This window comes from Ascaphus truei, chromosome 8 (genome assembly GCF_040206685.1).
Source record: "Ascaphus truei isolate aAscTru1 chromosome 8, aAscTru1.hap1, whole genome shotgun sequence".
NCBI lineage: Eukaryota > Metazoa > Chordata > Amphibia > Anura > Ascaphidae > Ascaphus > Ascaphus truei.
The window spans coordinates 54,702,941-54,727,824 of record NC_134490.1 but is presented as its reverse complement, the minus strand read 5'-3'; the positions used below and the strand labels follow the sequence as shown (position 1 = coordinate 54,727,824).

Here is a 24,884-nt window from a genome sequence, read left to right as displayed (position 1 = left end):
AGCTAGGTCTGACTGTACATTGTGCCTGAGTGCAACATTGTGCAAAATGCAACAGGCAAGGATAATATCAGACACTTTTTGAGGCTTGTATAGAAGAGCCCCACCAGTTCTGTCCAGACACCTAAACCTGGTCTTGAGTAGGCCAAATGTCCTCTCTATAACAGATCTTGTAGATATATGGGCTGCATTGTACCTCTCCTCTGCTTCAGTTTGAGGGTTTAGCACCGGAGTCAAGAGCCACGGCCTAATTCCGTATCCTGAGTCACCTATAATGAATGGAGCACACATAAGCTGACATTAGTGATCAAATTGTACAATGCCAACATTCCTAAATCAAAATGTGTTTTGTGTTAGAACATGTAAATGTGTACTCACCCAGCAGCCAACCAGGTTCAAAATGACCCTCTTCGAACGCATGGAAGACTGAAGAGTTCCTCAGGATAGAGGAATCGTGACTGGAACCAGGGAACTTGGGTACCACATGCATTATCCTCATCGTGGCATCACATACCACCTGTACATTGAGTGAATGGTAGTGCTTACGATTGCGGTACACATGCTCACTCTGACTAGGTGCAATCAAAGCAACATGTGTGCAATCGATTGCACCCAGCACAGATGGTATCCCTGCTATATTATAAAAGCCAGTCCTGACTTCCAGCCACTCTGTTGCCTCTGTAGGAAAATGAATATAATTCCTAGCGCGTCTATTGAGTGCATAGAGAAACTGGGACAAGGCCCGCGAGAATGTAGATTGCGAGACCCCGCCCACTATGCCCACAGTTGTCTGGTATGACGCGGAAGCAAGATAATGTAATGAGCACAGCATTTTAACAAGCCCAGGGACTGCACGACCTCTGGCTGTGAAAAAATCTAAATCCCCCCTTATCTCCTCATAAAGAGATAAGATTGCTGCTGAACTCAAACGATAGCGACTTACAATCTCCTCCTCACTCATCCCATCTAACAGGGTTCTCTCCCTGTACAGACGCGGACGAGGCACAAGTTGTCTCCTCTGTCTTCTCCTCTGATCTCCTGTCCCTCTACCTGTCCCTCGGCCTGTCCCTCTCCCTGTCCCTGTCGTATCCGCGTCACTGTCACTGTCCCTCGGTGTGTCCCTACCTTGCCCTATATCATTCTCTTGATCAGCAAGCATGTCATAGAAAAGAATGTTCCTGCGTCTCCTAAACATTCGCAACATTTTGAAATGAGTAGCTGTGAATGAGCAGGTAATGTGCGTCCTTTAAATAGGTATGTGATGATGTCAGGTGACATAGTAAAATGCAAGGTGTTACATTAACATAATAAAGTACTTCTGTGGCAAGCTGTGTGCACTTGTTGTTCTAAGTATTTGTTGTGTGTATTCTGCAGGGAATGATGATATTTGGCAATGATGTGACGTGAAGCTTTGTACAAAGATTGCTTGCAAATAAATAGTTGCATGTGCAATGCATGTAACACTTGTGAACGCAAGAGTCAGTCATGTAATGAGACAAAAAGGCTGAGATTGACGTGGGAAAAGTTTTGTGTAACATGTGTAATTAGCCATGTTATTGTCACATGTTGCCAACAATGAATAGTCGTGTGCATATGCATGCATTTGTGTAAGGAGGATAGTTGCTATAGAATGAGTTTACAAGGTGTCCCAATGATGAATTACTGTACATGTGTGTATAAGTTAGGTTGAAGTGCTTGTAATGCAACGGTTACAATGTAAACATGCAATGTGATTGAGCGTCCAATAAGTGACGTCATGAAAATAGGGAGGACCCAAACGTAGATGTAAACATGAGAATTTAGATGTACATGAAGGTTTAAAGATGCGTGACACATTACAAGCATTGTGTAATGTAAAGGAACATGAATATACGGTGTATGTGTGACATGTGTGACATCATGTAAATAATTGTCGCTGAGTTGAGTAAAATGTGTGATATGATGTGAGGTTCTCCTTTAAGAGTGTAGTATAGTATTTTCCCTTGCCACATCATCACATGATGAGTAATGTGACCCGCAAATGCTGAAAACATGTAAAAGTCGAATGTTATGCAAATAAGACACATCAGCTGTGACACAATGCAGGGAATGCCCCCACACTGTAATGCAAATCCCCCTTGTATTGTGAGCAATGAAACGTAAACAGTACTATACTGTTATACGTCCCCGCTCCATTGACTTCCATTGATGTACAGAAGATTTTTTTTTTCTAAGTGCCGTTCCGGCAGCCTTAGCGATCGTTCTCCCGTCCAAAATGCCAACTTTAGTTGGCGGGAGAAATCGGCCATAACATCTCAATTTCGTAGTGCCGATCAGCCCCGATAAGCTGTTTTTTTTTGTTGAATCCAGCCGATTTAAAAAAGTGGCGATCAGTGTCGAAAACAGGCTTATCGGCAGGCGACTGGCCATAACCAAATTATCGGCTCCGAAACCTGGCGATATGAAGCACTTATCGGCGCTTACTGAATCTCAAACCCAATTTTGGCTATAAAATGGCCATATTTCCCTTATCAACGCTTACTGCATGAGGCCCTTAGTCCAAGTGTCATTAAATCCCAGATCACACACCTATCACAGTCCCATCAATGGGTTGAGTGACTGTACGGTCATTACCATCTTAGAGCCTTCATATTACCAAAGGCTATTTAAAGATTCCTTCTTTCTTTCCTCATGATATCACAGGATATACTGAAACAGTTCTTCTCACACTGGTTCCCTTATTAATTTTTGACCTGGTCTAGTTTTCAAGGACAGCTTTTGCAGTTACCAGCACTTGTGGCACCAAATTATTTTGCACAGTACAAAGTGGCTACAGAGGACGATATATCAGTATAGATCTCTTGGCTACTGTATAACCCCCAACTCTGTGTGAGCAATGGCTTCCTCTAACCGATAGCAACATGTGATTGGAAAGGCAATGTTATAGAAAAGCCTCATTGAGCTGTGAAGTTTAAGAGGATAACAGACCCTCTACTAGCTAGCACTCAAGAGCATCTGCAAGAAGGGTTGGCTTCTCCCCGGCAGATATGAGCTAATGTATTCCTTTTGAGTATGAAGAGGCAAGGTCTCAATTCTGATCAGATTCTAAAGGGGCTACACACACACACCAAGCAGAATGCTATTTAGCACACAATTAATTATTTCATATTTTAATGTCTGTGTCAGATATGTCAAAACAGACAAAAAAATGAAGAATGTGTTGCCAAAAAAATAACTGAAAATTTCCCAGTGATATTTACAGGGCTTTCAAAGAAGACAGAAGATGCAAAGCAGGCAGATGAGTTTCCAAGATGTTCTGGTCGATTTGGGTTGTCTGGATGTAACACAATGGCCCCATCTCCCTTTTGCTGGCAATAACTGTCACTAGTACTTATACCACTTTCAGATGTTTTCCGCTGTTATTGACAGGAGCCGGGAATCCTCTTTTGTTCCTCTCCGCTCTCCATCTCACATCACCATATGTTGTTGGGCTTCAGATCCATTGGGAAAGCTGATGAATGTGCAATGTATGCCATCTGCATGAAAGGCCACCACCAGGGCTGAAAAAGCAATGGAAATAGCACTGGGACCCAACGCAGAGTGATTCACAGGAGAGACAGGGATGGATTCAGACCACTCTGTTAAACAATATTAGGTAACACAATCCATAAACATTAAAATCTCCACAGCAGCAAAAGAAGCGAACTAAGTATACAGATAAATATATAAGAACTGCACACAAACAAGGACAATTATTTTGAAAATATATAATAACTAGGTTATAATATAAACCCTCCTAAAGTTTATGGTTCTTATCTGTAATGAAAAGGAATCAATAGCTTAGCTGAGCTGACAGTACTACATATAGAAAATGATTCTATATATATATATATATACATATATATATATATATATATACTGTATATATATATATATATAAAATGAGAGAGAGACTGTGTAAAATGTATCCTTAACCTCAATGCAAACAACCCAAGATAATTACTGAAAAGTATGAATGTTTATTTGGAACATGAACTCCCCTGTTTTAGAAGACTTAGTTGTCTGTTGGTGATCACAATTCTTGTAAATTACTAAAAAGTAGACATTTATTATATCGTAATTTATAAATTGGATCCAAATCCCTAAACAATAATATATCAGCATAATAATAATATGGGAAATGACGAGCAAACAAATCAAAAACAGTACTTCAGTAGCTTTGTGGTTTTGATTTATTGTTTGCATGTCTCAGTTCCCATGTTTTTATTATTATGCTCACTCAGCTAAAGATGCACAATCTATTTATCTCTTATTTCATGCTCTGTGATTTACAGTACTCGATGTTAGTTTGCCTCCACTTCTGACATTACAGCTTGATCTGTTATGCAGAACGAGTTAGTATTTGATGCTGGTGAAGCTTTCCCTGCTGTTAGCCACTGAAATACTGCGCTTCCCAAGATACTGTAAGATTGCCCTACAGCTCTCCCTGATATTTAGTACATGCATTTCAGTCCTTCCTTCTTTCCTTCTACCTGCAGCACCTAGCATCCATTCATGATTATATTTATACAATGAATCAGTAAGTCAGAAATGATCTCTAGATACTATTGTAAGGACCAGAAATATAAACAATGCCATGTGTAGCCATCCTGATGAAGGTTTTTTTTTTTATAAAGCAGGAACTAGTGTAGAACAATACGTAGAGGGGACCAAGTAGCTAGAAGTGAAATTTAATGTGTACAATAGGTAAGAAGATCAATGAGAAATAAGTACTGTATTAGAATCCAATAGAAAAGGAGCTGACCGGGGTGCTGAAAGTCAAGGCATAAAGTGAGCCAGGATAATGCAGTATTTATAATATACACTCTGGCCCTGTTCTGCTTGCTATTTATTAAGGTTTCCTCTCATACCTCGGTTATGACCTGTTCGCCTCCATACAACATGTAATTTACCGTAATTGTAAGGACCTGGCAAGTCCCACTGATTTTCTTTGAGTCTAACTTATTGTAAATCTGTCTCAGAAAATTTCAATCAGTGCTCTCATGAAGGTCAGTGGAGTCTCCCTGCCGGACGGCAGGACTTTGCCATTAATATACGAGTACTTCAGTATTAAGTGATACCTTTTTGAAGTGAAACTTCTTTGCTGGCACCTACAAAAACTTAGCTGGCACAAATTACCTTCATGGTGACAGAAGTAGAGTGACGGAAGTGACGTCACTGTGGGCAAAAGAGGCAGTGTGCTGGCTTGGCACGCATGAGCAGTGCCCAGCAGCTCAGTCACATGCGCAGCGTCCGCCAGCTCAGGGCACATGTGCAGCGCAGGAGCAGCAGCAACCTCAAAGGAGACCACACACACACATACACGAGAGATACACTAACAAACACATATACACAGAGACACTAGGAATTCAGTTACTATTAATATAGATGTGCACATAGCTAAAACAGGGGGGGTGTGCCAAGCACGCACGTTCTAAGTCAAACTTCTTTGCGTTTTGTCACTGAAATTGTGTTTTGATTTTTAATTAAAAACATCACCATCATATAAGGTCCTAATGCGGTGGTACCTCACCCCAATGAAATTAGCCAAGTTCGTGCCTGGATCCTCCTCGCTATGCCCCCGGCAGTGCGGAGGATCGGCCGATCTGTTACATATGCTGTGGTCTTGCCCGCGGATCTCCCCACTATGGGAAGAAATTAGACATTGGATACAGAGGGTCTTCGACCTCACTATTCCCCCAGACCCATGGCTATTCCTCTTGAATAGACCACTAATGGGCCTGTCCAAAGCAAACAACAAACTCATAGCACATTTTGCAGTAGCCATGCGGAGCGAGATCGCAGCACTATGGAAACGCCCCGAAATTCCAAGTATCCCAAAGATTCGAAATCGATTGTGGTTTATCTGCCAGATGGAAAAGTTGACGAGTCTAGTTAACGACACTGGCACCAATTATCTCAAAGTATGGACGCCTTGGCTGGCACAGACGGATATCCCCGGGGTTGAGAGGAACACAATCTGGCTATGATAGATGCAGATGCGTTCTCCGTTAGGAGTGGAAACTCGACTCACGACGACTACACAGACAAATAGACAGAAAGCCTAAAGAGGTGATAAACTGGAGAGGACGTAACCCACAAAGAACCTTACTAGGAGCGGTGGAGAGACCTAGCACGAGTGGATGCTCCTTTCTCGGCCGCGCCGCCACTTACTCCCTCCCTACCCTCCCCATCCCCTTTTTTATTTTTTAAATTATTTATTTATTTATTTATTCTAATTTTATTTTGTTTTTGTGTTTGTCAATTTGAATTAATTGTATTATGTAAATTATGTTGTCTTTATTGCTAGTCCACCCAAAACAAGCCGGTCAAGTAGGGCCCGAAAAACCGGGATATATCTCACGAGCTGACATAAAAAATGAATGTAATGTATACTGTATTCTGTTTCACCTGTTTGGAAAAACTACAATAAAATTTAAGTTACAAAAAAAAAAAACATCACCATCACAAATACAATTTCAGAATAAATCATTGCAATTTAAATCTATGCAAAGCTTCCATGTAGAAATGTGTTATTCTTGAACTCCTCCAACCTCAAAATAGAAATAACTGGTCTTTGAAGTGAAAGAGATTGAATGGTAAGCCAGTGCCAGGTCAAGGTCACGAGTACCATCTTCTATGGCAAATGTATTCAATTTCTATGATAAAATCTTTAATGCAGGAACGTATTAGTCTTGTGTAACTGTGCTTCATAGATATAGATCTTCACCCTGCAGTTTAACATCCATTTAGTCCATTACCACTCCTTATATTACACGCTTATTTGATAATGAAGCATGTTTTAAATGCTCTGTTTGCAGTCATGTTGCTTGTATCCTTTAGGTGTCTTTTTGTTCTACTGTTCAATAACGCAGAAGTAAAAAATAAAAATGCTACCTGGTAAACCCATTACTCATTCTGACATCAGTAATTAACACTACAAATTAGTCCATTAAAGCAAGGAGCAGTTTCCAGAGGGAAGTAGTGACCCCAATGCCCTTCTGGACAGTGATTAAAGCAGTGCTTATTTAAGGACAATTATTTTAACCTCTCCTAGGCAGTTCTAATATCAGTCTACAGAGGATAATCCAATGCACAGAGGAGAATGATTACAATGAAACATACTGTAGACCGATACCAGTGGACACTCTCAGAATCTGAAGACCTTCCCAAGGGAAGGAACAGACAGCATGATCTGTGTCAATGAGTTAGCACTCATTGGGAGGACATTTGTTGGGCAGAGTATGAAGCAGACCACTAGGAGACCCTGAATATATTGTTAGCAATTGATTACGGTTCAAACATCAAAGGCCAAAGTCTTGGAGATTTCTCTAAGCACACAAAACACACAGATTTATAACATGCCTCAAAGGCAAGGACCAACAGACAGCTATAAAAAAAGACTTAAGTAAGTGGTGCATGGGTGCGCTACATATAGACAGATATTTACATCACATCTAGCAGGAAAGGATAAGGAAATGGAAAAGGTCGAGGCAGAGCTAGAATGTGATCCACCAAGCAATAAAAAAACAGAAATAATTAATTTAGGACTCAAAATATGGATTTATCATGTTAATATTTATCTGATCCATCTAGTGAACTAATAACCCAGAGATCGTAACATAAGGTGCATGCATTACAGGGGATGATAGGCTCTCATGTATTCTGGTTTATTTATCACATCTACTAGGTTTTTGCTTTGGTGTATTCAAATTTTATGACTTTGCCCTGTTATCTTGTCCCCCCTTGACTAACTGGAGATGGGTACACTATAGCTGTATTTTATTTTACCCATAGGCAGCTACAGTATCTTTGAGTTCATATAATACTCTTCATCTCATATTGAAACAATAGTTTATTCATCATGACACTTTGAAAATACAAATATTACTGTACTTCGAAGTAAAAGACTGAGTCAGCCTCACCAAGCCTTGAACCTGTGAATATTGGGGGTGCACAGATGTTACAGCTGTCTCATGTAGTGCTGACAATTGATGCAGTGCTGTGTTTATAATAGCATTATCCACAGAGAAGAAAAGACCCTTTTACGCTAAACTCAATAACTTCATATTTAAAACATAACTTCACAGTTACAAACTCCATGAACATAAACACTTCTATCTGGAAAATATTACTCACAACTAGAAAAACCCAGATTGTGTATGATATATCTCTAATTACTTTGAGGATGAGAGACTGTGTATTTTCTTTACCATGTAGTGGGAATATTGCTTATGATAATGGTGTATCCTGTAACAATTAAAAAAATTTAGATAGCTATCTCAAGTCTCCTTTATTTACTCTACCAGCCTATATGTGCACTAAAAAAGATTTAGTAAAGGTTAATAACCTAATAAAATGTCTCATACTGGCAGCTTGTATAAAATCCAATGTGTTACTTCAGGATAATAGAGCTGAGGAGGAAAAGACCCACAATGTATCACATCTTTTAATTATCATAATACTCTTACTGATAATTCCGCGTTATCCTGTAATTATCTGTATATATTAATATCCAAAACACAGTTCTAATGGTTACATGTTATGAGGAGATAGCATTGCTCCTATTCAGCTCAAAAAATTGCTCCCACAGAGATATATATATAAACAGCAATAGTGGAGAAGTAATTACACAAAGTGATTCCAAAGAAAATATCACTGTGCCTCACACTCAGACCCCTACAGTAATAAAAACATATTATTATTATTTTCCCTACTTTAATTGATACATAGTTAAAACATTATATAATTATTTATGAAAAGCCGATAAGGCGTAACTACATGACAGATGTGAATGTGGCAATATGCGAATGTAGAAATATATCTGTCTCCACACTCCTTGCCCTCCCCATATTATTTGTTCTACAAAATATGTGATGTGTTAAATGTATGTGTAACGGTTTTTCTGGCCCGGCCTGACCCACCCAATCTCACATTGGCCCCTGTGGTCTAACCGGTCCCCATTACAGTATGGTAGTGTCGGGTGGTGCACCTGTTGGCTACAGGACTCCTGAGTCTCCCGCATGATGGTGTATGGGGAGGACCCGTCAGACAGGCAGCTGAGGTAGTGTGCTGAGTCTCACCTAGTTCCAGTGCAGCGCCTCCACCTCATCAGGGTCCCTGCGTCCGCATGGGGATGATCCTGGTGAGGAACTCCTCGGTGGTGCAACCTCCTGTGTAATCATTTGACTCTCACACACAGGGGTCTTTCTGATCAGCTCCATCTTTATTGTCACGGTGGGCATAGCTGCCCTCCACAATGGGGTATCTTCAGCCAGTCATCGTGCCCGTGCTTCCCTTTGACAGGTATGCCTCCTTGATCAGGGATTCACTGCTCTGTGCCAGGTCCCTGGACACAGACTCCTATACCAGCTACTATAACATTATCATCCACTAGTCTCTGAACTCTGCAAACACCTTGCAGGAACTTGAACTCCTTCCACAACTGTACTAGCCTTGAACTAACTGTTTGACACAGTGCTGTGCCTTATGTAACTTCTGAGGCTGACACACCTCTGACATCACTAACCATGGAGTCAGAGCATGTGACCAGTCCCATCCATACACAGGGCACCCCACCAGGGTGTGAGGGAAAACCTCCATAATTACAGCTGGCATGCCCACACTTACCAGGCCTTGCTGCCAGCAGGAGAGATGACTGTAGGCATTTTACATGACCGCTACATTTGCAACATTTATTGTTTTTTTTTTAATATGAACTTCCGGTTCCACTCTCCGCACCGGAGGTGCGGTTACTATTGTGCCGGGGGACCAGAGTGTGGACGCACATCTTCTGTGCTACCCGACAGAGCATACGGAAGAGCTGACCACGCACTCAAACCGCAAGTTGCAAGCTCCCAATCGGCAGATGACCACGGGATTACAGAGCTTCTGTCCAAGGCTTTTGTTCTATTGAGATTGTGTGAGTGAACTGATTTTAGCACTGTGAAAATAAACTATATATATATATATATATATATATATATATATATATATATATATATATATATATATATATATATATATATATATATATATATACACACACACATATATATATATATATATATATATATATACACACACACATATATATACACACACACACACACACACACACACACACACACACACACACACACACAGAAGAAGAGAACCCCCAAATTAAGCACTCTGATCAATAGAGAAAATACAAAAAGTTTATTTATAAGAACAATGCAACAAAGAGAGCCAAAATTAAAAAAGTCAGATTGGGACTGAACGGGGATCAAGGAAAAGCCTACAAAAATTATGTGACACATGGCGCACTGACACTGAAATAAACAGACATAAGGAACACAAACCAAATTGCAATAAAGTGCTAATATAAAGTACACAGCAAAATGAAAGGGAAAATCCCTATACAGACAGTGGGATCAGAATGGTTCACACTGAGGTAATGACCAGCCGGTCCACATGGCAACAATGAAATGCTAGAAAACAGTAATGAAAGCAGTTGATGGAATAGAACACAGCTATACTCAAATGAAGAGAAATAGCAAACGGTTAAAGTGCATACACAAAGTCAGGATCCACAGCATGATAATGGGATCCCAAAAGGTGTAAAAAGAGCAAATATGATCTAGATGTAGCTAAATCTAGAAACTACTGTAGCAGATCTAAGATCCTGAATAGTAACAACATGAGATGTCCATGAGAAATGCATAGTAGTATGTAGTGAGCAGTATATCACCATCGGTAGCAGCTGGTAGAACATGATTAATTTGAGCACTATACTGTATATAAAGAGAAGGGATGTGTCCCAGTAATGTCTGAAGTGACAGAGGACGTGTAATCTTCTTGAAAAATAAAGTAAATGCCCCATGTATGTATTAGATGGGAAGCAAATACCAGAGCAGTGAAGAGACAAATAGCAAGCTATGTGCTGAAATGTAAGTCCAGGATATGCTGCAGAGAATGAGAGGTGTATATCACTCAAATCGCTTAGTGGCTGGGTGAGGGGAGAAATAATGTATCCATATCACCCAAAGTCATCCGCTCCTTGATCCGCACATCAACCCGGTCCACTTGCTAACTGCTCACAGAAAAGGAGGAAGATTAAATAAAGGCTGGATCCCCGCTGCAGACACTCCTACGCAGGGTACAGCTAGTATATACTGTATGTATGTATATAAATATATATATATGAAGTGTTGTGTGCTGGGTGATAATGGTGAAGGGCGGGGTTGCAGACCTGCCTTAGACATGCAGATGAGCATACAGTTATATTTACATATTTGTATATATATATATATATATATATATATATATATATATATATATATTTGTGTATATATATATATATATACATATATATGAGCTTGAGACAAAAGGTGGCACTGTGTGCTCATTTGCATGTCATTTCCCAGAATCCCTTGCTGCAGTGGAAGTGCTGTGTGCTGGGCGATAATGGTGAAAGACAGGGTTGCAGACCTGTATAAGACATGCAAATGAACATACAGTAATATTTCCATTTGCTATATGCTTTACTGTCGAGGGTTTTTGTCACTTTTTTTACCCACCATAACAAGTGTGGGATATATATATATATATATATATATATATATATATATATATATACACACACACACACACACACACACACACACACACACACACACACACACACACACACACCCCCCCCCCCCCCGGAGTTGCACAGGAATTCTAAGAAACCAACTTCATCCCTCCCCTCCTCCTTTCACCCCCTCTCTCCTTCTCTCTCCTCCTCCCCTAACCTTTAATACCTTATGATGTCCCCAATTATTTCTGCCTCTCTCTCCTCCAGCATTCTTTCTTTCTCCTCGCAGGCCAACTGACGTTCTCTCTTTCTTTGTCTGCTTTCTGTGTAAACTTTTATAGCTATCTCATTATGATGTCATCGGTATGATGTCACATGCTTGATAGCCTACAGGCTACAAAGCCCAGTGGCTAACTTGTTTAGAGAAATTGTAATAACTCATTGAATTAAAAATAGATTGTATCCAAAACAGACAAACCCTGCTCCTTGATCTCAGGAACCATCATACAAAATGTGTACAATATCTTTAGAGGTGTCCAAATGCATAGCAACAGACATGCAGCTTTCCAAAATATATAGATGTGGTCCCACTTGGAACCTAATGTTCTTAGCAGCTCCCCCTTTGGAGTGTTCGAGAGGATCCAAACCATGACTGTTCTCTTAATTTTGCTACATAAAGTAATCCTACCAAGTGTGATTGTTCTAGGTCTTATAGTTTGGGCATTCATAATGAGACACACAGACAAACATTTTGAAATATCAAATATATATTGAGAACACAAGAGTTGCACCAAAGAGCGTCTCCACACCATGCTTCCCCTTCACTACTCCTGTCTGCTAAGCCAGTATGAACAGGGTTAATTTCATCAAGAAAAGACAGACACAGACACCAGAAATACCTGGAGTTTGTCACATTCTCCTCCCCCTTGCATTTTTGCTGGCAGGGTCTGTTTGCTTTCAGCTGCTATCATTTCACCCCAGGACTCTCTTTGATATGAGAACACATGAGTAGCAACAAAGGTGGCAGCCAAAGGGTGTCATCCATGTTCTGCCATTCGCTGGTGTTAGAGATGCACTATTACAAGTTCCATAATCATATATTATGTCTGAAATGTCTGTAAATTGAATGTATAACCCCGTTCATTTAATGTAACTATGTATTGTCACCATAACTATGTGCCCAGGACATATTTGAAAATGAGAGGTAACGCTCAATGCATTATTTCCTGGTAACTCATTTTAGAAATAAATAAAATAAATATACCAGCATAATATACCGGATAGGTATCCAAACCGCTTCCCATTTCCTTAATACAAAAGTTTGAGAATGCAACATGCACAATGAGTTTATGACTAAATTACTTAAGTTTGTACTCACACATAAGTATCTTTTTTTTTAACAAAAAAATATACCATCCAATGTGGGGCACAGCCATGGGGACCACATGTGCCCCCACCTACGCAAGCCTTTACCTATGATGGTGGGAAGAGTGCAGAGTTTTTAATGAGAATATGGAATGTTACACATCATCCGTAATTTTCTGCATGAGGTATATCGATGATATCCTCCTCCCATGGCGAGTTACACCTGAACTGCTTGGAATTTGTTGGGACGCTGAACAATAATAACCTAAAGTTAACACATGAAATCAAACAATGGAAAATGTATTTCTTGGACCTCAGAATATTCAAAGGGAAAGAAGGAGAACTTGAAACAACTGTATACTGAAAACAGACTGCAACAAATAGTCTTCTTCAGCCAGTCAGTCATCATCCGAAACCCCAGATAAATGGTATTCCAATTGGACAGTTCCTCAGAGTGAAAAGGAACTGCTTGATGGAAGTGGAATTTGAAGCACACGCGGATATGATGAAGTCCACATTTTTGGAAAGAGGGAATAGTGTAAACGGTGTGAGAAGAGCATACCGAACAGCAACATTTACCCCCCACAGAGATGTGTAAGCCTACAAACAGAAACCGACTACAGATGAAAATATCATTAGGTTAGTTGGCACATACAGTATAATAACCAATGGTCTCGTATCACTAATATCTTCAAAAAGCCCACCCTCTCGGTAATTAGAGATATCATCCACAATTTGGGTCTTTTTCATAGTGAGCAATATTTTTCAAATAGAATATATATATATTTTTTAAGAAATGTGAAGTAAAAGTTATGTTTTAAATGTGTACTACTAAGTTATTGAGATTAGTGTAGAAAGGGTCTTTCCTTTTCTGTTTATATTGCAGTTAAAAAAAATGTTATCCTTCAGCCATTACATTAATTATTGTCTAGCAAGAGATATATTCACCCAGATGTCAGTGCTGTACATAGAATTATGCAAGCACGATTCCCAAACGAGATTACAATCAGATTTTGGTTCCTGAGATACAGAAAGATAAAGTGACCTGCTTCATGGGCAGTGGTCAACCCTTTATGCTATTCTGTCAGTTCCTGGGAATGTTACATGTGTTACAATTGGAAATCTGCAGACGGTCTGACTAATGCTATATTTTATGCTCAGTTATTTAGCGCTTTGTAACTTCTCAGCTTTGTAGTCACTTAAATAGTAGGCGATCACTTTTTAATTTGCACAAACATAATAGAAATGTAAAATACGCTCAACAGTTATAATCTCATCTTCGGGTCAAGCAAGACTGGACTACAAATTAGCTTTACTAAGCTTAGAAGCAGAGATGCAGTGTTGATAGAGATCAGGAAAATGGCAAGAACAGGAGGGGAGGATAAAATATCAGTAGACAGGGAAATGGTTATTTAATCATGTAGTTCCACCTGCTACTGACAAATGTTTTTTGTTTTCATCTAGTCTTCGCCTGAGCTATTGATTGAACCACCTGTGCTGAAGCAGGGATATCCTGAAAACCTGACCTGTTGGTAGCCCTTGAGGACTGGAGTTGGCCTCCCCTGCTTTAGGTATTGACTTTATTTTTTGCTTTTAATTCAGGTGAGCTTGCTTCGTTGTTACAGAATTTTGTGTTCATATATAAGAAAGCTACTTTCTAATTCATCTTTTTGGTTAAAACATATATTGATGCAATAAATGAGCTGCTTTCCTCCTCTGGCAGTGAATGAGTTAAGAATTGACAGAGCATACAGGGTCATCTCCTCCTAACGTCTCTGGAACAAACTGTTAAGATCTCCATATCCATAAGACAAAGGATCAATACACCATTTTCTTGCTGTACTTATTGTCTGTTTCTGTGCATCTCCAAAGCCACAATTAAGGGGAAGAAACATTTCTCTCCAATTTCCTTGTGAGTGTACAGCATGGGAATATTGTATTCTTAAACATACACTGAGGAACCATTAAGATACCAGTCCCACAGTATGCACCAAACTGCTTATAGCTGTAATAGGACTCCTTAAAATATAAACTAATATTATATAATACATTGTAAAATAACAATTGGTCATTTTTTTAATGTAATAATCTAAGAGGTTAACACACCAAGAGAGTATGGTTTTAATCTACCATTACCAACTTTCTGTTTCATTCTGGGGTTCTATTGAACACAGGTTGAAAACCACTGGCCTGATGTAGAATGTTTTGGAATGTGGAAGGATCCCCCCGGTACTAAAAGTGCTAGAGCTCAATTCATCTGCCTGACTCGTACATTGTCATTGCTATTCTGTAAAATGTGTCCTTGTTAAATGCAGAATCTCTGCCCCCGGGCAAAATGATACCAACTAAAAGGCTGCCTAACTTTGCAAAGACAATCGCTCATCAAAGGCATCTGCATCCCGCAGGCAGCGCTGGAGGCCACAGATGGCGAGAGGATCTGCTTTTTATAGAGTCTCTGTCTGTAGATCACAGCTGTTTTCACTTCTCACTCACCAGGTGCTTCTAAAGCTCAGCACGGAGGGTACAGCATGGAGGGCACAGCTCACTGCCAGCTGGTTAGAAGAAAGTGAAGAATCAGTAAGTTTTCCACCTGACTCCTCATAGAAGGGGCTACTTTACTCAGGGTTGGTTTGTTTAACTTGTATGTATTTCATTTTTAAACTTTTGTCTAAACAATATACAATTGTGTGTGTGTATATATTGTGATGCCCACATCACGTCACAGTATCTTTTAGTCCCAGATTAAGGCCGGAAACATTGTTTTTCTCTACACGGGGTTTATTTACAGGGTTAAATTCTACCCTAACTATAATATTTATATTCTGTATTGCTATATTTATAATAATAATAATTATTGTTATCTGCACTGTTGGACTACTTCTTTGGGCACATATTTTCCAACTACTTCACATTCACGTTGGTTTAATATATATATTTTGGCGCTATTAGAACACACACACATATATATTATATATATAGATATATTGTGATGTCTCCGTCACAGCGTAGGATCTTTTGTCCCAGATTAAGACAGGAAACATAGTATTTCTCATAGTTGTGTGGTGCTGAACATCAATCATTCAAGTGCCTTCTCGGTTAATTGCAATTTTGTTGTCCCCGGAACCCATAATGTTTCATAATCAGTACTTTTTAACTAAAGTATTTTTTTGCGTTCCTAATTTGAAAAAATACTGAGTGAATTTGAATAGTGAATCTATGTGGGGTTTATTTACAAGGATAGATAATACACTAACAGGCTCACCGTTCATTTAAGCCAAAACAAAATCATAAAATAAACTCCTACTCCTCTTAGGAGACTAACTATACATTCAGCTTCCAAAACAGGTACTATTGTAGCTGAACATATACAGTATCTAAACACAGCAATAAAATGTTTCACTTATCTGTTATTCCAGAGTTTGGAGCAGACGTCCCCTCTTCGACACGGTCTTGCTTCCTTCCTTCCTAGGGGAGCCCAGCCCCACGAGAGCTCAGAGAATCTCTCCTCTGTAAGTCCAATGTTAAAGACAGGTCATCCCTGCTTCAGCAAGGTCTCACGTCCTTCCTTCCTTCTTCCTGGGATTAACAACACAGGCAGTCCCAGCAGGTTATGTAACCACCATCCAGCGAGCCTAGGGGACTGCCAGCTTCACATAGCTGGGGAGAACTCATCTCTGTTCCCCTTCTCTGGGAACAGCAGTCAGTCTCATTGTGTATAGTCACTTCCTGACAAAACTCCATGAGCAATCAGGAGTTCAGCCTGCTCAATTAGCCAACAGCTGCTGCTGGCTTCTCTAGGGAGATTGACTCTCTGTGCTAGTGTTGTACCGGTCCTACTTAAAAAAAAAAAAAAAACTTTGTAACGGGTACACGGCCAAAATTAAATGATCTACCCGGCCGGGTACCCGGTTATCACTTACCTGTGGGTGGAGGAAGACGGCGGCGACATCTAGGAAGGTCAGCAGCGGTCCTGTGGCGGTGGCAGCATCAGAAGTGTGTGATCAGCCAGCGCGGGAGCTGCAGGAATCCATAGCAGTGTGAGCTGGGGAACCACGTGACCGGAGCAGGAGCAGAAGCGTTCCTATTGGACACACTGCTAAGGATTCCTGCAGCTCCCGCGCCAGCTGAACACACACTTCTGATGCTGCCACCGCTGCTGACCTTCCTCATGGGTCTTCCTCGCTGACAGCAGGTAAGTGATGATGCATTTTTCAGCTACCCTGACATTATCCGACGCCGGGTATTACCCGGCGCCTGGCCCACTTCTCAGTTGCCGGGTCCGGGTAATGTCCGGGTAGCTGAAAATCTGCTGGGTAATTCCAGGTACTCGGTACAACACTACTCTGTCCCATCGCTGCTCTATTCCAGCACCTAGAGGACAGTGATAGTATCACAATATATATATATATATATATATTTAGAAAAACAACATTACTATTCTCTCGTCCGGTAAAGAAAGACTGCACTCGGTTCAGTAATCATGAAAAACTGTATTGGGCATCTGAATAGAAAAGATAAGTCACCCAATCCGACGTTTCGGTCCTGGAATAGGACAACACACACACACACACACACACACACACACACACACACACACGTACGTACGTTTTGGTGCTTATCCCATAAAGCAATAACAGACCATACGATACCGGTTGCAACACGACATCAAGGGACAGCACGCAGGTAAGTAAATCATGAATTTTCTATATTTGATAAAAGACACAAAAATCGACGTTTCGGTTTCGTTTTTTGTGTCTTCTATCAAATATAGAAAATTCATGATTTACTTACCTGCGTGCTGTCCTTTGATGTCGTGTTGCAACCGGTATCGTATGGTCTATATATATATATATATATATATATATACACACACACACACACACACACACACACACACACACACACACACTCACACACACACACACACACACACACACACACATATATATATTTTTTTAGACACAGACACGTACACACTTGTCCTTCTACTGCTGGATGAAGGCTCCCCAATGATCTTCCAAGTACTGCGGCTGCGAGCACAATACCCAGACCCAGAATATTATATATTTATTTGTGTCACTTGGGGTGTCACTGGGAAAGTAACCGATTATACTGCAATAAACAAAGAAGCCACAACGCAAATATTAAAAAAATATGTTTAAGAAATGATTTAGTACATTACTATATGTTTTTTCTATATTTTTTTCTTCTCATAACTTTTGGTCATTTAGTTCAATCCTTTGGTCAAAACATTTCCAGCCTGCGACCATGTCACGTAAAACCCATCTCAGAGGGTCTTACACTACCTATTATATACAGTGTCCTTTGTATTTCTTCCACTGGAAAGAGAAACAGGAAACTAAACAATAATATAACCGATAGCATGGGATACGTGACATGTATTCGGTGCCTAAGGGGGTAACATTTAGGAGTACTATGTGTGCTACTGTGCAGTTAAAACTGGTTAAAAACCAGGAGTGCCCTAGTGAATAGGGTGACCAGACGTCCCAGTTTTTGGCCGTTTGTCCCGGTTCCTGACTTTTCTGCCCATTGGCCCAGTTTTTCTGTGCGATCCGCGCTTGCTGTCTGCGCATGCGCGTTCCGCGCTTGCTGGCTGCACGTGCGACTGGCACGCTCCGACCGCGCATGCACACAAGCAGCCGGCAAGTGCCAATCGCGCCTGTGCATAAGCAGCTAAGCGTTCATCACGCTTGCACAATTGGCACTTGCGTCTGCATATGTGCGGCATTCGTCCCGGTTTTTCTGAATGTGCACTCAGTGCTCGCCAGTCGTGCATGCACAGTCAGCGCTCGCTGTTCACGCCATCGGCGCATGCTACATTTGTCCCAGTTTTTCCTAGGACAAATATGGTCCCCCTACCCATTCACCAATTCCCCCCATGTATAATTCAGCCTTTACCCTATCATTGTTTACTATTCTATCCAGTTCCATAACTCACCTCCAAGCTCTCTCTGCACTCTGACGGGATTTTTAATTGGGCATAATTAACTTCCCAAGTGGCTAAGGCTTCCGTCTCTTTAGTCTGGAGATGCTGCAATCAATAATTCAGGTCTTTTAATCCCTGTGGGTCTCTCCGGCAAATGGAGGCGTTCAATCTGCGATCAGCACTGGGTAAATCTGTCCTATAACATGGAGCCGGAAAATTTAGGGCTGGGGTAATTGGTAGGGATTAAGCAACGAGAGAATACAAGTACTTGGGGAACAGCCATCCACTTAATGTGATAGTCATATTTAATCAATGTATAAACCAGGAGTGATCAATTACACTGTTCAGACAAGATGCAATGTGATGATACTGAGATACTGTTTTAATAGGTGGGGGAGGGAAACATCTTTCATACACGTTTGCTGCTAGAAAAGCCAGCAGCACATGTTTCCGCCAAGCAGTGTGTCACGGGCCGTGCTGCAGCAAAGCATGGGAATTATGGTCTCCTCTTTCACGTCTTTTCCCTTCCTCCTCAATCACACAGTATAAGCCTCCCCCTGAGGCCTCATTCGCATTATACGAGGTGTGATAGCACCAGGAAGACAAAAACCATCACAGAGACACAGCAACAGGCAGCGCGCCTCCATGATGCAGCTCGGAGCAGCCGGCTTCACCAATTCATCATTCAAATGCATCATTTACATCAGGGGCTCAACTCCAGCCCTCAAGCCCCCCCCCCCCCCCCCCGCTTTGTGCACAGTAAAATGAGACACAGGGATGAACAGGTATCCCTGTAGCTGATGGAATCCCTAGGTTAAGGGGCGTACCCCAGTTAGTGTTAAGGTGTCCCAGCACCTGTATTGAATTTGTGGGTGCCCCAACCGAATATGAGGTACCCCAAAATGTATGCTGTAAAAAAGTATGACTTATTGTGTTTTTTAAAGTTACTATAAAGGCTCTATGCAGTCAGCCTGGGCATATGTTTAAGTGCCAGCTAGTCTGCATAGAATCCATAGGATGAAAGAGGAGGTCCGAATGTTGAGGTGTCAGGGTGCTAAGTGGATGGGGCAGGGCGGAGGACTGGATCCGGAGAACAGAGACCCCTGTGGGGGGGACCCTCTGGTCTGCTAGACTCAGTGGCACCTGCCCAGCAGGAAGCAATGGGCTGGATAAGGAAAAGATGGCGATTGTAGGCGCTTTTCCTATTGACCAGAACATATGTCCCGACCACGGTGCATCCCGAGCTGGCTCAACACACCACCTGCCTCTGACATCTTCAGCCAGATGAGCCTCGCTCTGATTGACTGGTGGGACACGTTCCCACGCCCGGATTGGCTGCAGAGTTCTGTGAATGCAACTCAGAAGTATTATAAACCCCTGAGCCAATCAGATTTGTAGATTCTAAGCACCAAGTCCAGTGAGTTAAAAATCCAGACCTCTGGAGAGAGGGGAGGGGTGGTGCCTGGAACTGCAGGCTGATTTTAGTTCCAGGATGTTGAAGGCTAAATCTCAGTCGGGAAAATCCTTAGGTAGAATTCCCTGCACCTAGGATAGTCTAGTTTTGTACTTTAGTTCCCAAGTAGTTTGTGTAACATTGTGTGTTTGCCATTTCCTGTGAATACATTTACAATTTATTTCATTAACTTGTTTTGCTCAATGCATGATCCTAGTAAAAAAAAGTGTAAAAGCCTGGTCTCCCGTGACATTAACCGATTAACTTGGCTCTAAGCATCACGAAGATATTTTGCCCTGTAAACCTGGCCTGCTGATTATTCTCAAGTGTCCTTATTCTGCCAGCTCCGATACCGCCAGTATCACGCAGAAAGCTTTCCGTGCAACACCGCCGGATTGGTGGTATCGGAGCTTACAGAGTAAGGGCCAAGGACTCAAGGTGGAGATCCCGAAAGTGCTCTACGTATGATCACATGAAAAAAAAACATTTCATGTACAGCAGAGCAGTTTGCTGCTGTGACCCCTATCTGGTCCTTTAAAAAAAAAAAAAAAAGTATTGTGTTTGAATTGAGCCGGTGAGAGTTAAAGAATAAATCACCCGCAGCTGATTGCCCGAGAAGCAATATGTTAGTTGGCTATTGTTTCCCAGTAATCACCGAGGCTAGGTAAGCATTTCAGACCCGGCACAAGGGTTTTTATAAAGAATGGCTAACCTGCAAAACCCTGCCGGCTGCCACTCCATACACAGCGCTACTTTGCTTCACCTTGATGAATAATATTGAATGTTCCTTTGAACAAAATAAAAACGGCCATAACCAAGACGGGGACGGGGTCCTTAGAAATATAACTGTGTACCCTTTGCAGTAATGCGCTGAAACAATGTGTTGGAGAGCAGGGGAAATGTAGGGATCCACTGCTCCCTCCCTGTCAGTCCCGTTAACATCTTCATTGCTGCAACTGGAAAGCATTTTAGGAACCTCCGATACTGACGGAAATGTGGCCCATGTTTACTAACCAGTGCTATATTTCTATAACACCTCCCCAGGACCGGAAGATATCTTATGGTCTACTTAAATGAATGGGTCATATGATGTCGTTCAGAGCAGGGATGGGTCTCATGGCATAGCACAATGGAGATAACATGGCCTTATACGAAGGGTGGGCACTTCCACGGTGTTGGTTTGGGTTCTACACATTTTTTTGATGTCCTGGTTTTGCCAAAACTCAATTTGCTTTGGATTCTTCCTGAATTTTTTGGGGAAAAAAAAAAAAATAGCAGACAAATGCTTAATAAAAAAAAAAGGTCAGTAATGCTTGAAATAAGAATGAAATCATAAAACAATTAGAAAACTAAAATATTAATGGAAAAACGTAAGATAATTAAAAACACTATGGCAAGAAACACCGAGATGGGCAGTGGGTCTGGTTTAGACTGTAAGGTCCAGAGGTGCTCAACTCCAGTCATGAAGCCCCCGTCAACAGGTCAGGTTTTCAGGATATCCAGTTTCAGCACCGGTGGCTCAATCAGAGGCTCAGTCTGATGGCTTCAGCCACATGAGTCCTCTCCGAAACAGGACACAATCGCACAACAAAACGGTGGAAGACTGAGCCACCTGTGCTGAAGCAGGGATATCTTGAAAACCTGACATGTTGGGGGGGGGGGGGGCTTGTGGACTGCAGGTGAGCACCCTTGGTCTACGCTATACCTTCCCCTCTTTAAAAATGCAAAGAAAGAGGTGCCACCTTTTTTTTGCCCCGGTTCCTTTGCCCCGGAGGTACTGTGCAATAAGAGATTTCCCAGCAAATGTGTGATATAGAGCACCACATTCTCACCATTTTATTTGCTCAATTATATGGTCTCTAGGCAAAAATAAAATCAGATTGTTTAGTATTCGGGTAATCAAATGTCATGTTAATCTTGTGTGCAGTAGGGAGAGGGAGAGAGGGAGAGAAGGGGAAAGAGAGAGAGAGAGAGCTGCAGGGAGAGAGAGCTGCCAGTAGAGAAAGCGAGAGAGAGCGCGCTGCAGTGAGAGAAAGAGAGCTGCAAATGTTTGCAAGACCCAGTCTTCTGATCTGAGCAATTACTAATAACTAATGACAGTGGTTTTCTGACATACCTTAGGCCACGCGTATAGTGCCCACGACGGGCGACGCGACGGAACAGGTGACATCACCCGTCGCCGCTAGCGAAAGTTATATTTAGCTTTGCGGCGGCGGCGCAGGCATACTGGCATTTGATTGGTTCAGGGGCTGTCACATGAGGCAACAGCCCTTGAAATACATCACCACTCTCAACCATGAGCGCGGTCCGAGACACGGGGGACGCAGCCTAAGTGGAAGAGTGTGTGTAAGAGGGAGAGTGTGTGCACACGCGCAAGGGGGAGTGTAAGGGGGGAGAGAGACAAGGGGACAGGAAGGGGGGAGAGACGGGGTGACAGGAAGGGGGGGCGGAGAGACGGGGTGTGGGGATGGAGAGACAGGGAATGAGAGACAAAGGGCGAGTGTTGGGGTTCTCCAGAATTTAAAAATCGAATTCTGGGGTTCCACAAACTAAAAAAAAAAAAACAAGTTGAAAACGACTGCCTAAGATGCTGCGGTTATGCAGTGTTGCTCGCCTGTGACACCAGATTTAAATCAGCCCCCCTCTCTGCTGCTTTATAGGGAGGGTCTCCTATACGGCCTGAGTGGAATGGGGTGATTCGACACGCCTGTTTCGCCACTGTAGGTTTTAAGCTTTTTACAGGTTAGGTTTTTTAGAGGTTTGAGGTTTAGATTAGGAATATCATAGTTAGGGTAAAGGGCAAGGGCAGCTAACTCCAGCCCTCAAGGGCTATCAGGTCAGGTTTTCAGGATATCCCTGCTTCAGCACAGGTGGTATATGAGCCACCTGTGCTGAAGCAGGGATAATCCTGAAAACCTGACCTGCTGGTAGCTCTTGAGGACTGGAGTTTGCGGTTAAGGTTAGGATTATGGTTAAGGGTTAAAATTAGCAAATTTAGGATTAGGGGTTAAAGTTAGGATTTAAGATTAGGATTGGGGGTTAAATTAAGGTTAGCAACATTAGTATTAGGGGTTAAGGTTAGCAATTTTAGGATTAGGGGTTAAATTTAGCAAGAATAGGATTAGGGGTTAATGTTAGGATTTAGGATTAGGGGTTAGCAATATTAGGGTTAGTGATTAGAGCTTTTAGGGTTAGGATCCTAGTTTGCAGTTATCGGCATTAACGTGATGCCGCGTTGCCATGGCGTCATGATGCTGGCGCTAAGGTAAGGAGGGGGGGTGCAGGGGGGAAAGATTGCGCTCCCCTGCCCCAGAGACTGCTCTTTTAAAGCAGCAATTACAGCTTGATTTTGTTTGTTTTTTTAACCCACCCACCTCAAAAACAAATGTATACGATGGGAGCCTGGGGGTCCTCAGAGCAGAATCACGGTATTTTCAGCTCCAGGGATCCCGCCTGTGGAGTTACCAGAACTGGAGTCCTCTCCAGTTAAATAAAATGGCGATTTCAATCTTCCGCATCGCGCAGATCCACAGGACGCCACAAAACCATCTGTTGCAGCTTCCTATTGGACCGCCATTTAAAACCCAGCCGGTAAGTATCTCGGAAACAGGGCAGTCCCCGCGGCTAAAAATAACAAGGTTCATATCCGGGGTTTCCTGGTTCCCACCTGTAAGAAAAAGTGGGATTGCGGTTTTAACCCTGTTAATTAGGGTCAGTTCTCGCTGATTTTTAGCCTCAGGGTCTCTCACGCTTCAGACGAGTCGCACCAGGGTCGCCCCCTTCTATTGAAGGCTAACCCAGAGACTTTTTGCAATAACATTTTTTACATTTATTTTACTTTATATATTTATTTCTCTTATCTTCGTGGCGGCGGTGACATCTCCCCCCTGCAAGGTCCAGTCAGCATGGCTCCGCCACGTCAAGTTGCCAACGTTGCCATGACATAACGGCATCATGCGGAGTCAAGTTGCCATAACAACGGGATGTCTTATGGCGCCATGTGACGCCCCGTTCTCATGGCAATGCATGACGTCCCGTTGTCATGACAACAAAGCGCCATTTAACAGCATGCAGTCATGTTGCCGGGATTTGCAGAGGGAGACGCTGCCCGGAGATTTTTCAGGTAAACCCATAGCCCGGAAATATTATTTATTTATAAAATGTTTTACCAGGAAGTAATACATTGAGAGTTACCTCTCGTTTTCAAGTATGTCCTGGGCACAGAGTTAAGACAAATAATACTGTACATGGTTACAAATACAGTTACATAATGAGCAGGGTATACATTATATACAAGACATTGCGTGCACAGTTAAAGAAAATATATATTATGGGCGTATGAACCAGTTACAGACCAGATTAAAATGTGAGAGCCTTAGATTTGAAAGAACTTAGACTGGTGGTGGATGTGAGAATCTCCGGTAGGTTGTTCCTGTTTTGGGGTGCACGGTAAGAGAAGGAGGAACGTCCGGATACTTTGTTGAGCCTTGGGACCATGAACAGTCTTTTGGACTCTGATCTCAGGTGATAAGTGCTGCAGGTGG

General features: G+C 41.9%; 2 long non-coding RNA genes across 2 annotated transcripts in view; one reads left to right on the top strand and one right to left on the bottom strand.

The window, feature by feature from the left end:
* LOC142501750 (uncharacterized) overlaps window positions 1–16,915 on the top strand; it is a 96,657-nt gene extending 79,742 nt beyond the window's left edge. The window contains exons 2-4 of the long non-coding RNA XR_012803565.1: window positions 14,405–14,511; window positions 15,437–15,517; window positions 16,357–16,915. This is a non-coding gene — a long non-coding RNA (uncharacterized LOC142501750). The remainder of the gene's footprint in view (window positions 1–14,404; window positions 14,512–15,436; window positions 15,518–16,356) is intronic.
* LOC142501749 (uncharacterized) lies at window positions 11,785–24,463 on the bottom strand. The gene is made up of 3 exons (XR_012803564.1): window positions 23,715–24,463; window positions 18,900–19,083; window positions 11,785–16,516 (listed from the first exon to the last, which is right to left on the bottom strand). It is a non-coding gene; the product is annotated as an uncharacterized LOC142501749 (long non-coding RNA).
* Between the last annotated feature and the right edge of the window lie 421 nt (window positions 24,464–24,884).